The 12,315-nt window shown below is 42.2% G+C and overlaps 2 non-coding genes across 2 annotated transcripts; both read right to left on the reverse strand.

Annotated features, from left to right (window-relative positions):
* Positions 1 to 254: 254 nt before the first annotated feature.
* LOC145003625 (small nucleolar RNA R71) lies at positions 255 to 361 on the reverse strand. The gene has a single exon (XR_013662078.1). It is a non-coding gene; the product is annotated as a small nucleolar RNA R71 (small nucleolar RNA).
* A 10,937-nt stretch (positions 362 to 11,298) lies between these two features.
* Positions 11,299 to 11,405, reverse strand: LOC145003626 (small nucleolar RNA R71). The gene has a single exon (XR_013662079.1). It is a non-coding gene; the product is annotated as a small nucleolar RNA R71 (small nucleolar RNA).
* Between the last annotated feature and the right edge of the window lie 910 nt (positions 11,406 to 12,315).

Below are 12,315 nucleotides of genomic sequence, written 5' to 3' on the forward strand. Positions count from 1 at the left end.
CACTCAAGGAGATACCTTTCTACGGGAAAGATCATGAAGATGCCTACAAACATTTGGATGAAGTAAATGATGTTGCTGATTACTTCAACATTCCAAATGTCACCCGCGAAACTCAGCTGCTTCGGATGCTTCCGGTAACATTCAAGGGTGCTGCTAAAGACTGGCTCAAATCACTTCCTCCCGGGTCAGTCACTACTTGGGCCAGAATGAAGGAAGAGTTTATTGATCACTTTTGCCCACCATCCAAGATAGCCAAGCTCAAGAAGGCCATTGCAAATTTTGAACAACATGCTGGAGAGTCGTTATATGAAGCATGGGACAGGTACAAAAGTCTGCTACGAAATTGCCCACACCATGATCTAAATAGCCAACAAGAAGTTTCCATCTTTTATGATGGAGTCAATGTCACGACCCAGCAGCTGCTAGACTCACAAGGCCCACTTACAAAGAAGCCACCCCCGGTGATCAAAGAATTAATTGAAGAATTCTCTAAACACTCTAGAGAATACCACAACCCAAGGAATGATGTCACGAGGGGAGCCGCGTACGCTGCTACTGAAGATTTATCCGTGGTCATGGCCATGTTAAAAACCATGGATAGAAGAATGGACAAAATGGATCAAACTATCCATGCCATACGGGTGGGTTGCGAGAATTGCAATGGACCTCACCTCACTAGATATTGTGATTTGGATGAGCACGACAACAAAAAGGCACAAGCATGCTTTTCGAGCGGTGACCGGTATGATGAAGACTGGCGAAAGCAAAAGAAGGAGTGGCTGCCTTACGAAGAGTACAAGAAGGCCAAGGAGGAGAAGTTTAGACAAAAAGGGAGAGGATTCTACCAAAAAGAGGAGCCGGTGCAAGAGAAGAAGCCAAGCTTGGAAGAGATGCTAACTAAATTTGTGGCTGCTTCCGAGAAAAGACACAGTGACCACGATGCTGCTATCCAAGAAACAAGAACAATGCTCAGGAACCAGCAAGCATCCATCCATAATATAGAAACTCAGCTTGGGCAACTCGCTCAAAAACTAAACCAAAGGTCACCGGGTGAGCTTCCTAGCAAAACCGAGAACAACCCACGAGGCGCGAAAGTGAACATTATTACCACAAGAAGTGGGAAGGTTATTACTCCCCTGGCCCCCATTCGTACTGAAGCGAATAAGGACTCGCAGAAGGAAGGAACGGAAGCACAAGCTGAAAACCAACATTCACAATCTGAGAGCCCTACTCGCCGAGTAGGACCGATGGACTCGGCGAGTACATCTGAAAAAACGAATGATCAGCCACCCTTGAAACCATACCAGCCTCCAATGCCGTACCTAGCCCGAGCCAAGAAGGAGAAGCAGGAAGAGGAGTATCAGAAGTTCCTTGATCATATTAAAACTCTTCAAATAAACATTCCTTTCATCGAAGCCGTCATGCAAATGCCCAAGTACGCAAAGTTCCTTAAGGAACTCCTCACTAATAGAAGAAAGATGGAAGAGGTGCAGAAAGTAGTATTGAATGAGAATTGCTCCGCCGCCATGATAAACAATTTACCAAAGAAGAAGGGTGATCCGGGGAGCTTAACTCTACCTTGCCAATTTGGCAACTTGGCAGCAATTCATGCTTTAGCTGATTCGGGAGCGAGTGTGAACCTTATGCCATACTCGTTCTTCAAAAAGCTGGACCTCCCGGAGCCAAGGCCAATTCGGATGGCAATTCATTTGGCAAACAAGACGGTTACTTTCCCAAGAGGCATATGTGAAGATCTATTAGTGAAAGTAGACAAGTTTGTCTTCCCGGCTGACTTCATCATCCTAGACATGGAGGCGGATCCGCAAGTACCAATCATCCTTGGAAGACCCTTCCTCAACACCGCTAGCGCCATCGTAGACATGAGAGACTCAAAGCTCACATTGCGAGTTGGGGATGACTCAGTAACATTCGGGGTAGACCAAGCCATGAAGTACTCAAGGAGTAGTGACGACACGGCGTTCTCAATCGACATGCTTGACGAGTTATTAGAAGAAGACATACCTGAAGACTCCAGCAAGTTTGCAGCTTTGGAAGAAGTGTTTGATCCAGAAAAAGACTTATTAGAGATTGAAATACTGTTGGAGGAAGCAGAGTATGAAGAACTCAAAAACCAAGCTGAAAGCCCTACTCGCCGAGTAGACCCGATCTACTCGCCGAGTACACCTGAAGAAAAGTCAGCAGTCGCAAACGCCGCCATGAACTCACCGAGTACCATACCTGCACTCGGCGAGTCCGCTACTATGCACACTAAATTGGATCTCAAAACACTGCCTAACCATCTGGAATACGCCTTTCTGGAAGAAGGAAATCAGAAGCCAGTGATTATAGCCTCAGATCTCTCCAAGACGGAAAAGGAAGAGCTTGTACGAGTATTGAAGAAAAGGAAAAGAGCCATCGCATGGAGCATCTCCGACATAAAGGGAATAAGTCCATCCTACTGCTCTCACAAAATAAACTTAGAAGAAGGAGCCAGGCCGGTGGTGCAACATCAAAGAAGATTAAACCCGAACATGCAAGAAGTCGTCAAGAAGGAGGTGGTCAAGCTTTTGGATGCAGGAATCATCTACTCCATCTCCGATAGCCCATGGGTGAGTCCGGTCCAGGTGGTGCCTAAGAAAGGAGGAATGACGGTCATTACCAACGAGAAGAACGAGTTAATTCCAACGCGAACGGTAACCGGTTGGCGAGTGTGCATCGATTATCGCAAGCTAAACGATGCCACTCGCAAAGACCATTTTCCCCTTCCTTTCATAGACCAAATGTTAGAGAGACTTTCGGGCCATAGCTACTATTGCTTCTTAGACGGGTTTTCCGGGTATTTCCAAATACCCATAGACCCAATGGACCAAGAAAAGACCACCTTTACATGCTCTAGTGGGACCTTCGCCTATAGACGCATGCCATTTGGCCTATGCAATGCACCTGCGACATTTCAAAGGTGCATGACCGCCATATTCCATGATATGGTGGAAAAATTCATGGAGGTCTTTATGGATGACTTCTCTGTATTTGGATCTTCTTTTAATGACTGCCTCACAAATCTTGACTCGATGCTTGCTAGATGTGAGAAAACCGACTTGGTCCTAAATTAGGAAAAGTGTTATTTCATGGTCAAGGAGGGTATAGTATTGGGACATAAAGTCTCTAAAAAGGGAATTGAGGTGGATCGGGCAAAGATAGACACCATCGCTAAATTACCCCCGCCAACTAATGTGAAGGGCATTAGAAGCTTTTTGGGACACGCAGGTTTTTACCGGCGTTTTATTAAAGATTTTTCCAAAATTACGAAACCTCTAACACAATTATTATTAAAAAATGCACCCTTTAATTTCACTAAAGAGTGTTTAGAGGCATTTGACTTTTTAAAAGAAAAATTAACTAATGCCCCAATCATTATAGCACCAAATTGGAACTTACCCTTCGAGATCATGTGTGATGCGAGTGACTATGCACTAGGAGCGGTCCTTGGACAAAGGGTTGACAAGCATTTTCAACCCATTTATTATGCAAGCAAGACCTTGAATCCTGCCCAAGAGAATTATACCACTACTGAAAAAGAACTGTTAGCCGTAGTTTACGCTTTTGATAAATTTCGCCCTTATTTGGTTTTATCTAAAACCACTGTTTTTACTGACCACTCGGCTATCAAGTATTTGTTTTCCAAACAGGATGCCAAGCCAAGACTAATACGATGGGTGCTGCTTCTTCAAGAATTCGATATAGAGATACGAGATAAGAAAGGAATGGAGAACGTAGCGGCCGATCATTTATCTAGGCTCGAGAACCCGGCATTGCAAGAAGATAAGGATGGAGACGACTTCCCGGATGAATACATTATGGTGTCCGTGGGAGAGGAGCCATGGTTTGCGGATATAGCTAACTATTTAGCTACCAATTACGTCCCGAAGGATTATAGTAGTCAACAAAAGAAGAAATTCTTTTCGGAGATCAAATATTACTTTTGGGACGATCCATACCTCTTCCGAAGCTGCGCGGACGGGATTATAAGAAGATGTGTGTTCGGAAAGGAGAGTCGAAAAATACTAGAGCAATGCCATAGCGGACCCACGGGAGGACATCATGGAGCATACTATACCGCGAAGAAGATCTTTGACATTGGGTTTTATTGGCCTACAATCTTCAAAGATGCAGCCCAATATGTCAAAGAATGCGATGCTTGCCAAAGGGTGGGAAACATTTCCTCCCGTAATGAAATGCCACAACATAGCATTCAAGTGTGCGAGGTGTTCGACGTGTGGGGCATAGACTTCATGGGGCAATTCCCCACATCCAAGGAAACAAGTACATTCTCGTGGCGGTGGATTATGTGTCAAAATGGGCGGAGGTGCAGGCGTTACCTACAAATGACGGACGGGTAGTGGTACGGTTCTTGAAAAGACTATTCTCCCGGTTTGGTGTTCCAAAGGCCCTAATTAGTGACCATGGTACACACTTTGCCAATGATCAATTGGACAAGGTGCTCAAGAAATATGGGGTGACCCATAAGTTCTCCACATCATACCACCCGCAAACGAGTGGGCAAACGGAAGTTACCAATCGAGCTTTGAAGCGTATCTTGGAGAAGTCGGTGGGAAGCAATCGCAAAGAATGGTCGGATAAATTGGATGACGCGCTATGGGCGTTTCGTACCGCTTTCAAAACACCTATTGGTACTACACCATATAGGTTAGTTTATGGGAAGCAATGCCATTTACCGGTTGAAATCGAGCACAAGGCATATTGGGCGCTAAAAAGATGTAACTTTGACATGGAAGAATTGAAGACCAACCGATTAATGCAAATGAATGCCCTTGAAGAACTACGAAATGAGGCCTATTCTAGCTCGTGGCTTTATAAAGAAAAGAACAAGAGATGGCATGACCAAAGAATCAAAAGCAAAGACATCCATGAAGGCCAAAAAGTACTACTCTTCAATTCCCGCCTAAAACTCTTCTCGGGTAAACTTAAATCAAGGTGGGATGGTCCATTTGTGGTCAAGACGGTGTTTCCTCATGGGGCTATTGAATTGATCTCGAGAGATGGCACGCCATTTAAAGTCAATGGCGATCGAGTGAAGAAATATGAAGAAGGAGTCCCCCGCAATGAAGGAATGGAGGAGCTCCTGCTGTGCGGAATCGCAAAAACATAGAAGGGGCGGAGTCCAGCTAATGACTCCATCAAAAGAAGCGCTTCTCGGGAGGCAACCCGAGTTTCACGTTTGCATTTTCTTTCCCTTTCTTTATTTTTTCGTATTGTTTTTTTCATTTCTCTTCATTCATTCTACTTCTCTAAGTGCTTGAGGACAAGCTCTACTAAAAGTGTGGGGTGGAAAGGCTAAAATAAAGGAATTCACATAGTAAAATTGGCAAAAACTTAAAAATTTTCAATCTGAGACATTTACTCGGCGAGTATATCGGCTATACTCGGCGAGTAAATGTTCACATACAGCCAAAACTTCATAATACGCGTCCGTACTCGACGAGTAGATCCATTATACTCGGCGAGTAGACGGTTTAAACCCAGTAAAATAAAATCTGTAAAAATTGCTTTTGTTCAACACTTCACCCCCATACTCGCCGAGCATTCTCTCTCAGCCGCCTCTCAAGAAGTTCTTCAAGATCTAGTCAATTTTCTTCCAATTTCTCTTAATTCAAGCACCAAGGTAACATTTTTACTCTTTAATTTCATGAAAGGTCCAATCTTTGCCACCTATTTCCCCATATTTGGTAGATTTTCGGATTTGGGGAGTTTTTCACAATTTTTAGGGCTTTGATTTACTCATGAATTAGAGGATATTTGGTGTAATTTCTTCAACATATGTGGTTAGATACACAACCTATGGATAAATTGGACTAATTCGCAGACTACACAGTTCCGATTTCGATCTGTCCGAGTGTTCATACTACTCGGCGAGTATGTTCGCGTACTCGGCGAGTAGGTCCCACAAAGATGAAATTGTTTTCTGTTTTAATTATGGGGTGTTGTTTGTTGTTGTGTTTTTGTTATGTTTATACAGGGAGCATGGCAAGGAGAGGACAATCATCAAGAGGAGGAGGCCATGGTGATATGCCATGGTTATCTTTTCAACATATCACCTCCAAATCTTCAAAAACCAGAGCTTTAAACAGATTGGAAGCTTTACGACAAAAGGAAATTCATTTGCCCACTGCAGTAGATTGGGGTTGGATGGGAAATGTTGGCTTGGAAGAGGAGCTTACACCATACTTAGTGAAAGACTGCAATTTGGGTTATGCCACCATCACTTGTGATGGTTGGTTACAATTATTTAAAATCCAAGAGCCCGTCTATGCGGAGCTATGTTGGGAATTCTTTGCTACCATCTCATTCCGAGGTGGTAACGAGTTTTTCAACCCAAATACGATTTCGTTTTCTTTAGGGGGAGAGCTGCGACAATGCAGCATGGTGGAGTTGTCTTGGCGGCTGGGAATTTACGACCAAGAAGTAGCAATGACAGACTATTTTGAAGCCTTCTTGGAAAACACCTACAAAGAACTTCCCGAGGGAGTGGTGGCGTCGACTTGGTGGAGTACAATTGCAAATCGGGTCTATATACCTTCTACTGCTCAAGAAGGTCATATTCATTCGCCAATCCATCGACTTATTCACCGGTTCGTTGCGAGCACAATCAACATGCGAAAGGATGGGGATAAAGTCCCCACCCTTGATCTCTTTTATATGTGGAGTATCATCACCCCCGATGTTTTCTGCAACCTTCCATATTGCATCACTAAATTTCTTGCGGAGGGAGCTGTGAAGGAAAAAATCAACTCAAAGATCAATGGGGGTATGTTCATCACGCGGCTCGCGCGATCATTTGGGATCTTGGAATTACCGCAAGCCCAAATGTTAACGGTTATCCACCCTCCTCCGTTCAATACGACACTCTATAGGAGGGCTCGGATAGTGGAAAAATTTGGTGACTCCTTCACTATCCCGAATGAGGACGAGCCGGTGGTCCCCGAGGAGCCGGGAAGGCGGGTTAGGCTGAGGAACGAGCGGGTACGAGAAGACCCACCGGTGATTCCGGTGGAGGATAACGAAGGATGGAATCAAGTGGAGTATCGGCGATACTTGGATGATATAAGGAAAGGAGTCAATTACACCAATCAATCCTTCGATTATCTTTTCCAACAAATGCATATTGCCCCGCGGCCGGGACCCGGTTATCCATACATAATGAATTGGGACGAACGGATGCAACGAAGGAGTGGAGAAGGAGGAAGTGGAGCTGGAGGAGCCGGGATGGACGAGGAGGAATGAAGATTTTATTTTTATTTGTTTTGTTTGTTTGTGATGTTTGTTTTAAAGACAATTGTGAACTTGTGAACTTGGTGAAGTGGTTTAAATTTTAGTGTTACTGTTAGTTTTCTTTTCAGGTATTGAAGCTAGGATGCATGCTATTTAGGAATGGTCAAGCGAGGAGTGAGAGCCTTTAGGAATGCTTATGGAGTTTTGTTCCTAGGATCGAGTCCGTACTAATCGAGAGTTTATTAAAGTGTTGCTGTTTAGAGAGTTCTTGGAGAGTGCATTTATATTTGCATGACAACACTAAAGTAAAGAGAGCCAGCATTTAGAAAACTTCTGGAATTATATGCTCTACTCGCCGAGTGCACTAATACTACTCGGCGAGTACATCTGCTTCTGCACGATCTGCTTGTCCGACGCCTTCTACTCGCCGAGTTTATTCACCTACTCGCCGAGTAGCCTGCTGCAGGAGGAGACAACTGATTTGTTCTGGCTACTATTTATGCGCCATTCATACATTCTTTATGCACTATTACTGAGGCTTGTGCAACAACCATTTTTCCTTGGAGTTTTCGAGCTATCAACCACACGAGACATATGACACCCGTGCCATGGATGAGCTGTTCCCATGGTTAAAGTCACTAAAAGAAGGAGTTGAAGACGAGAGTGTCAACCTAGCGACTGCTACCCCAGGGGAGTTTGTTCCAACTTTCTCTCTATTTGCATTTTTTTAGTTGTTATAATATGCAATGAGGGCATTGCATAAAATAAGTGTGGGGTAGGGGGTTAGTCACATCTTAGAACACTTAGAATCTTAATTTAGGCTAATTTTTAAAATTTGTTGAATATTAAACATGCTTAGGTCTTAAATTAGAAAATTTTGGTAAAAATTAGGATTCCATATTAAAGTTGTGTTAATAATTGCATGAGAACCCAAATGTTTAGTTGAGCCTATACACGTTCTAGTGCATTTGTGGCTTCCTTATTTCAGTGAAATCATGAGACAAAAACACGACCCTGCTCAGCCTGAGGGATGCAATATGTTTAGCAGCCTAAACCTGAAATGTATCCAGGAAGATTTTTATCATTAGCCAATAAAGGTTGAGATTGAGCGCCCCTGCTTAAGCATGTAGGGATTTGAGTGAAAAAAAAGTGAGGAATACATGTAAATAAAAAAAAGAGAGAATTACAAGAAAAAGTTTGAAGAATTTTTGGAGCATCAAAGTCAAATATCAAATATGAAGATCGGAAATTCAAAGAAATCCAAAAAGTTGAAGATACCAAAGAAATCAAACAACAAAGGTGGTGAATTCAAAGTTATCCAAGATCAAATTATCAAGCAAGTGAAGAATTCCAAAGAGCTCCAATGTGGTATCATAAATTGTAATTATCTAGATTATGTATGCTTGGGTTGCTCAATTAAAAATACCTTGAGGGTAAAGAGGTTTTCTGAGGATGGATTCGGAGGGTTGCATAAAATGAGCATAGTTCGGGGTGAGTGGGCGAATGTTTATGAGGATTGTGAGTATTTGAAGTATGGGGGGTTTTTAGGAATTAGACACAAATGCATGCGTTGCGGTCTTGGCATAATGGCTGGGAAGGATTGGAGTTATTAATGTGATTTTAATGTGTTTAAAATATAGTTTTGCTTGGGGGCAAGCAAAAGTCAAGTGTGGGGTATTTTGATATGTGCATAATTACTCAATTATTTAACATATATTCTTAGTTATTTTTGGTTAGTTATGAGAATGATATGGACAAAAGGTACTTAAAATGCTTTGAATTGTGTTTTCAGTCCAAAAGATATGCTTGGAGGCAAAAAGGAGAAAAGGAAAGTAAGAGAAGATTAAAGGGTGAAAAGGAAGACCTACTCGGCGAGTACATCGACCTTACTCGGCGAGTACACGATGAGATGCTAGAAGATATGTACGACTGCTAATCTGAAGACGGATAAGTATTGACCTACTCGGCGAGTTGATTCTGCTACTCGCCGAGTACCCTCTGTTTTGAGATATCTTTAAAAGACGAATCCTTATCACATGGGACAGAACCCCTGGCGAATTTTGGAGAATTAGCTGCGACTAAAAGGTTCAGAAGGCGTTGAAGAACCCTAAGCTTCAAGAGTTGGAAGAATTCAAGCAATTAGGTTAATTCTACCACTTAGACTTAGGAATTAAACATGTTTGCTTTCATAAACTTTGTTTCTATGCTTGTTTCTACTGCAACTATGAGCTAAACTCGTTTTTGTTTCTGTTTGGGGAATACCAAAGAACTCCTATGGTTTAATTATTGAATTTTGTTTAATTGTCTATTGGTGATTTGTTAAATTAAGTTTGTTAAAGAACCTTATGTGTTAATCACTACTATTTTCTGTTAATTGGAAGGCAATTAGGTTGCATGAACATCACTTAATTGTTAACCTCATATGTCTATGTGAATGCTAAAACGTATGCTTGGAAGTAATGAGTATGAAACTAAGATTAATAAGAAAATAGGAAGATTAATGTGTGAGCTTGTTTGAGAAACCATCAACAAGAGGTTAATTGAATTAATAACTTAATTGACCATTACAAATCTTATTTAATCCAAATAATTAATCTAGGGAATTAATTAGTTTAAACACTTGATCAACGCTTAAATTAGTTAATTGTCTAAGGGTTAGGAGTAATGAACATGAACCTAACTACTATCATTGGTAACCAATAGCAATTAATCTACCTTAACTTAAATAACCATAGGAGTGAATTGGTTGAACCTAAATAGAAACATCTTTATCAAATTTGGTGAATAGTTGTTGCTTTAGTTAATTAGTTAAATTTAGTTTGCTTAAGTTTCTAGTCTTGCAAAACTAGAGAAAAACCATTTACTTTTATTATTTGTTTTAGTTAAAATTAGCTATTAGTTTAATTTCCGTTCCCTGAGTTCGATACCTTACTTATCAATCTATACCACTTAAAGACAGGTTCACTGCCTTTGTGTGCTCAAATTATTAATAAAATGTAGGGATAAAACTAGTTGAATTTACACACATCAAGTTTTTGGCGCCGTTGCCGGGGAACGGTTCTAAATAATTAAGCTAATTCCTAATTTTTTCGATCCTTTGTGTGAGTTTACTCGCATAAAGTTCATTTATTGCAGTTTAGTAACTAGTAATTAGGTTTTAGTATCTGTTTTAGTTAGGTTTAAAACTTAGAATTTTTTTTGAAAAATCACTGATACTCGCCGAGTGCATTCGCACCTACTCGGCGAGTAACAGCTTTTTTTAGGATTTTTTTCTTTTAGTTGTTTGCAATCTTTTTGTTCTTTTTACGCTTTTATTTGATTAATTTCAGGACTTTCATGACCAGAGGAGCAAACACACCACTGGTACCCCCATTTGAAGACCCCGAATCCGAATTGAAAAGAAACAAAGGGAAGGACGTGGAGAGTTCAAGCACACCAAAGAAATCACCATTGTCCAACTTGAAGACTGTTTTCGGGAAAAAGAAGAGCAGCAAATCAGGAGCTTCAAGCGCTTCCTTAATAATTGAAGAGCCAATTCAAGAAGAGATTAGATACGAAACCGAGGAAGAAGACGAGGCAACTTACGAACAAGACACCGAATCGGAGGAAGAGTTAGCATTCACTATGGCTAACATTGATGAAATTCCCATGGGAGAATGGAAGAAGAGGATGCGCGACGACCATGGCCCGGGACTTGTGCAACCCGCAATTCCCGCAACTGCCACCTTTGAGCTAAAAGGTCATATCCTAGCTTCACTCAAGGAGATACCTTTCTACGGGAAAGATCATGAAGATGCCTACAAACATTTGGATGAAGTAAATGATGTTGCTGATTACTTCAACATTCCAAATGTCACCCGCGAAACTCAGCTGCTTCGGATGCTTCCGGTAACATTCAAGGGTGCTGCTAAAGACTGGCTCAAATCACTTCCTCCCGGGTCAGTCACTACTTGGGCCAGAATGAAGGAAGAGTTTATTGATCACTTTTGCCCACCATCCAAGATAGCCAAGCTCAAGAAGGCCATTGCAAATTTTGAACAACATGCTGGAGAGTCGTTATATGAAGCATGGGACAGGTACAAAAGTCTGCTACGAAATTGCCCACACCATGATCTAAATAGCCAACAAGAAGTTTCCATCTTTTATGATGGAGTCAATGTCACGACCCGGCAGCTGCTAGACTCACAAGGCCCACTTACAAAGAAGCCACCCCCGGTGATCAAAGAATTAATTGAAGAATTCTCTAAACACTCTAGAGAATACCACAACCCAAGGAATGATGTCACGAGGGGAGCCGCGTACGCTGCTACTGAAGATTTATCCGTGGTCATGGCCATGTTAAAAACCATGGATAGAAGAATGGACAAAATGGATCAAACTATCCATGCCATACGGGTGGGTTGCGAGAATTGCAATGGACCTCACCTCACTAGAGATTGTGATTTGGATGAGCACGACAACAAAAAGGCACAAGCATGCTTTTCGAGCGGTGACCGGTATGATGAAGACTGGCGAAAGCAAAAGAAGGAGTGGCTGCCTTACGAAGAGTACAAGAAGGCCAAGGAGGAGAAGTTTAGACAAAAAGGGAGAGGATTCTACCAAAAAGAGGAGCCGGCGCAAGAGAAGAAGCCAAGCTTGGAAGAGATGCTAACTAAATTTGTGGCTGCTTCCGAGAAAAGACACAGTGACCACGATGCTGCTATCCAAGAAACAAGAACAATGCTCAGGAACCAGCAAGCATCCATCCATAATATAGAAACTCAGCTTGGGCAACTCGCTCAACAACTAAACCAAAGGTCACCGGGTGAGCTTCCTAGCAAAACCGAGAACAACCCACGAGGCGCGAAAGTGAACATTATTACCACAAGAAGTGGGAAGGTTATTACTCCCCTTGCCCCCATTCGTACTGAAGCGAATAAGGACTCGTAGAAGGAAGGAACGGAAGCACAAGCTGAAAACCAACATTCACAATCTGAGAGCCCTACTCGCCGAGTAGGACCGATGGACTCGGCGAGTACATCTGAA

This window comes from Lactuca saligna, chromosome 6 (genome assembly GCF_052625555.1).
Source record: "Lactuca saligna cultivar CGN05327 chromosome 6, ASM5262555v1, whole genome shotgun sequence".
Taxonomy (NCBI): Eukaryota; Viridiplantae; Streptophyta; class Magnoliopsida; order Asterales; family Asteraceae; genus Lactuca; species Lactuca saligna.